The sequence below is a fragment of the Fukomys damarensis genome, unplaced genomic scaffold (assembly GCF_012274545.1).
Source record: "Fukomys damarensis isolate Sample0158 unplaced genomic scaffold, DMR_v1.0_HiC HiC_scaffold_39, whole genome shotgun sequence".
Classification (NCBI taxonomy): Eukaryota; Metazoa; Chordata; class Mammalia; order Rodentia; family Bathyergidae; genus Fukomys; species Fukomys damarensis.
The window spans coordinates 15,910,252-15,915,496 of record NW_022900951.1 but is presented as its reverse complement, the minus strand read 5'-3'; the positions used below and the strand labels follow the sequence as shown (position 1 = coordinate 15,915,496).

The following is a 5,245-nucleotide window of genomic DNA, read 5'->3' as shown; positions in this document are numbered from 1 at the left end:
CCCCTTAGGACCCTCGGCGGGCTCCTTCCATCGGAGCAGTGGGCCACCTCTGGCTCCCGGTTTTATGACTTCCCTGTGTCTCTCCAGCCGTTTGGATCGGTGACTTCCCCATGGTACGGCGACCTGGGCACCTGCTCCCGCGATCGCAGCCTTCTCCCGCCTTCAGGCAGGCTGTAGTCCCAGCGGCTCCGAGCGTCTGTGGTTGGGGCGGAGGGGAGGCGGTGTCCCGGGACGGTGTCCTTGTTCCCGAGGAGGCACTTGACGCGTCGCCTGCGGGATCGGAGCCGAGCTGCTCCCGCTTTGTCCTCCTCCGGAGGCGTTCCTGCCGCGCAGCGGCATCTTTCCCAGATAACGTGGAGAATGAGTAGTGAAGGCTGCGCTTTATCCTTCATTCCAAAGTAAAACTTGTCTTTTTAGAAACGTCTCCTGAAAGCTGGCGCATCTTCCTTTGCTTGTCTAGGATGTATTTAGGAAACTGGGCCACTACAGGTACTACTCTGGCAGTAGGTCGGGAGGGAAAGAAACGGGAGAGAAACGTATCCCCTATATATTTTCCTTCTGAGGAGCTTTCCAAGCTGCCTCTTAGACGATGGCTTTTCTTTTCTGAATCAAATTACAAACTATATAGGTACAAGTCAGGGTCTCCCTGGCGTCTTCTTACCCAACGGCAGCCTTTTTTTCCCCCCTAGGGCCAGGGATTTAGCTCACTGGTGCTGCTGCTTGCCTTGTAAGCCCAAGGACCCGAGTTTGATCCCCGGTCCCAAAATAAATACATAAACAAATACTTTTTTTTTTCTAAATGCGAACAGATCCAAACAAAAGAATTTGTTAAGATTTGGCTCTGGATTCATAGAGTGCTTTAATTAGTTTTGGGGACCGAATCTCTCTGTGGTGTCTAAGTTGGTCTCGAATTTATGGGTTCAAGCGATTCTGAGCCACTCGAGTAGCTGGGACTACACACTACAGCTGAGTACGGTGGTGTGCTGTGCTGTGCTAGAGTGCTTTATTTTTCAGTGGTATTTCTTTTTTAAAAAATTCATTAAGTTTATCGGTACATATTTTAGGTATACAGTAGGACGGCATTCATCATTGGGAATTTGTAACTTTGCATGATATATCTTGGTTCTTATTTTTCCCCCATTCCACTGCCTTCCCTGCAACCCCTCCACCCCTTCCTATTTATAAATGGTAATGGTATAGTAATGCTTTATTTATTCCCTCTCCCCTCAGTGAATCGAAGGACCCAGGGTCTTGAGCATGCTGGGTAAGTGCTTTACCCCCAAACCACACCCTCAACCCTAGTAATACTTCATTTTAATGGTGTTTTTAAGAATGGCTACTACAGTTTTCACTTGAAATACCTGCAGTTTCACAGTACCTTTAAATCTTCAAAATTTTTTCTTAGAAATATTTATATTGTAAGAAACATTTAATAAGCCATTCCACATGCAAAAATCACAATGAAAATGCACTTTGGCCTTTCCAGATAACCATTGTGGATATGGTTATACACATTGGGTCTTTTTCTTCTATGCTGAGATGAATACATGAGTTTTTCCAAAGTGAATTATCTTTTTAATCTTTTTTTATCCAATGACATAACATGTCATTACATGACTATAATAATTTAGTTGGTTAGTCCCAGTTTTCCACTACTTAAACACATTGTTAGATAAATGTGAAGTCTTTATATCCATGATTATTTCCTTAATGTACATTCCTAGGTGATGGAGTTACTGGGCAGAGAATATTCATAAAGGATTTTATAAAAAATGTGAATTGCTAAGTTTCCCTCTGGAAAAGGTATGCTATTTGCATTCTTACCAATGCAAGTGCCCTTCCCCACAACTAGTAAAAGGAAATTTAAAAATTTATTTATTTATTTATTCCGTTAGAGGGGATAAATTCAGGACCTTGTGTTTGCGAGGCAAGTGTGGTACCACTGAGCTAATCCCTGGCAATTTTTTTTTTTAGTCAGGGTCTCACTATGTAGTTCAGGCTGGCCTCAAATTCACTATGTAGCCCAGCCTGGCCTTGAAATTGCAGTGATCCTTCCCTCTGCCTCCCAAGTGCTGGGCTTATAGGGGTGTGCCACTACACCTGGCTGCAAAAGGCAAAATTTAAAGGATTTCTGTAGGAACATTTTTGACCCATTTGTGTTCTCTGTAACCAAGGACCAGTATCCTCTGGTTTTCATGTTTTTCTTATTTGTTAATAGCGATTTAGTTTCTCATCTCTTATTCCACTCGTTTAGTTAAGGTTATCTAATTGAACAAAGGATTTGAAGTTAGTACCTTCTTGAATTCTAGTATATCTGATTACCTTGAAAAAATCACTTAACTTTTCTAAGGTACTATTTCCTCAACTGTGAACTAGAGGTTATAGAGTGTTTGTCTTACTCCTCTTATAGACTGATTTTAAAAGTCAAATGAGACATTTATGGAAAGTACATTTAAACATATTTTGTCTTCTTGCTATTATTGCCCTCTTGTAAAGAGTTCAGAGAACAGAAGCATTGGGAAGTTCATAAAATATTTAAAGTAAATTTCTAAATTTGAAACACTATTCTGTGATACCCTTTGCCCCACACTATTTTACTCCTTAAGTCTGAAGATTTATACTGCAGCCCTAGATTATATTAAAAAAGTATCAGGGGCCTAGTGGGTATAGCTCAGTGATAGAGTATGTGCTTAGCATGTGCAAGGCCCTGGGTTCAATCCCTGGCACTGTAAAGACATAAGAGAAAAGCAATATCAAAGTTATGAAATTAGGTGATTGATGATTCTGCACAAATGTTAAAAGAGCAAACATTTAAAGATATATAAATCGGAGGGGAGCAGATACAAAGCTAAATAAAACATAGCCCTTAAGCTCATAATAAATAAAACATGGTCCTTGTGCAGGCTATAGGCTGCAGACTGACCAGGCAGCTAGAGGGCATAAAAACTGCTTTCCAAATTTAGATGGCAATTTAAAATGTGGTGCAGCATGTCAACTACTCTAGAGTGTGCTAAAGCCCAATTCTGCTGACTGAACATCTGAGCAGGTGACCTGGGCAGCCTCCACAGGGTCATTTTTCTAAAAAAGGGGTTGCAAGGTGGGGAAGTATCAGTATGGGACTCTAAGAAACTGAATTCTGTTTCAAATCCTTTACATGGGGCATAAGTTAACCTTTCTAAGTCTTGGTCTCTTCACCTGTGAGATAGGGATAATTCCAGCCTGTGGAGGGGGCTGAATGAGATAGTATTTGTACAACACCTAGTATTTGTAAAACCAGGAAGTACTGGCACTCGTGTGATCATCCTTATCCACCAGAGATTTAGCTTCTCAGGAAAGAAGCTGCTTCTTCCAATTTTGTATTCCTAGTCCCTAGCAGTCACTGCCACTTAGTAATGTTTGTTAAATTAACATAACATAGAATGTAATCACTGAGAAAAACTCTTTGCACCAATGAAGAAGATAATATGTAAATATAGAATATTGGGAGAAATTCACTATTTTACTTGGAGTTTATTATTTGGATTTTATTGTTAAGAAATAAAAGTAAACATTGCACTACTTGGACATGACCTATCTCTATTATGAGTATTGTTCTATTTTAGATCCCTAGTGCCAAACAGATAGTCCCTCCTTATCAACGATAATCCTGTTCAAGTTGGTCCCATTTCAAAATGTCCTCCCTAGACTCCTAATCACCCTGTCACCACCCAGTTTCTCTCCTTCCCAGCCAGACTGTTGGAAGGAGTCGTTAATAATTGGCTTTCTTAGTCTCTTGACCTCCTACTTAGACTCCTCCTACTCAGACTGTGTGGTAATACTTTTCATTCCTTTTATTTGATCTCTATGCAGCATTTGCCGTGAAAGTCTATCTTCTTGAAGTACAGTGTCCCTCTTTAGTTTCTGGGATTCTGTGTCCCAGGGTTCCCTCCTTCCTCAAAGTTTCTTTCTCTCCTTTGGTGATTCCTCTTCCTTCAAGGTTGATGTTCCTGCAGGCTTGGTACTTCTTGTACCATACCATCTCTGGAATAATTTATAGAGCATTGCTGCTATCTGGTGTTTGAAGGCTTGATAGAGTCCCCTGTGTCTGAGCCTGATGCTTTAATGGGGTATTTCTTTCATAACTTTCTGTATTTCTTCTATGGAAATTAGTTTGTTTAAGATTTTTAATTTTGAAGGGTAAATTTTGGAGACCTGTATTTTTATTTTAAAAAATACACTTTTCATCTGGGTTTTCAAGTTTATTTGGTAGATATCTGTGATAACTTTTCAATTTTTTCTGTTTTCATGGTTATGGCCTCTATATCATTTCTTATTTGTTACTTTTGTGCTTTTTCCCATTTTTCTTTTCTTTTTTGGTACCAGGTATCAAACTCGGGTCCTTGTGCTTGCAAGGCAGGCAGCGGAACCACTGAGCTAAATCCCCAGTCCTCTCCCATTTTTCTTTCTTTTTTTTCTTTTTATTGAGTTTATTGGTACAATCTAGGTATACAATACAGTTACGTTCATTACTGGGATCCTGTATCTTTACATGACAGGTCTTGGTTCTCATTTTTTCCCCTCTCTCCCATTTTTCTTAATCAAGAAAAATAGTATAGCAGAAATGGATGTAGTTCAGTAGTAGAAGGCTTTACCCTACCGAAAAAAAGAAAAATAGCATGTAGTGGTTGTGTAGTTGTTTGTTTTGTTTTTATAAAATTACAAACATTTGGATTATTAATTATATCTATTTAAAACTTTTCTTCCTATTATTATTATTTTTTTGATACTGGGGATTGAACTTCGACCTTCTGCGGCAGGCAGCAGCAGAACCACTGAGCTAAATCCCCTGCCCTATTTACTTTTGTCTTTATTATTTTCTTCCATGTACTTTATTTTGTTTTACCTTTTCTTTTTTTTTTTTTTTTTGAGCCAGGGTCTTGCTATGTAATCTAGGCTTGTCTTGAACTCAGTATGGAGCCTAGGTGGGCCTCAAACTTGTGACAAACCAACTGCATCAGCCTCCTGAATGCTGGGAGTATAGGCATGTGTCATCATACCCAGCTTCCAGTTTACTTTGTTATTTTTAATTGTTTTCCTAACCTTGGAAATGAATTGATTTATTTTTGTTCTTTCATTTTTTTATTGAATTTATTGGTACAATCTAGGTATACGGTACAGTTACATTCATCATTGGGATTCTGTACCTTTACATAATAGGTTTTGATTCTCATTTTTCCCCTTGTCCCTGCCCTCCCTTCACTCCCTC

The 5,245-nt window shown here is 39.5% G+C and overlaps 1 protein-coding gene across 4 annotated transcripts in view; it reads left to right on the top strand.

Moving 5' to 3' along the window:
* Positions 1-94: 94 nt before the first annotated feature.
* The window catches only part of Bclaf3 (BCLAF1 and THRAP3 family member 3), a 67,961-nt gene continuing 62,810 nt past the window's right edge, over positions 95-5,245 (top strand). For 2 of the 4 annotated variants that reach the window (XM_010643670.2, XM_010643671.2), the window contains exons 1-2: positions 424-489; positions 1,231-1,264. The gene's annotated coding sequence lies outside the window, so the exon portion shown is untranslated. Of the gene's footprint in view, positions 114-416; positions 490-1,230; positions 1,265-5,245 lie in introns of those variants that run through there. The other 2 variants (XR_004515823.1, XR_784202.1) reach the window with 2 other exon arrangements.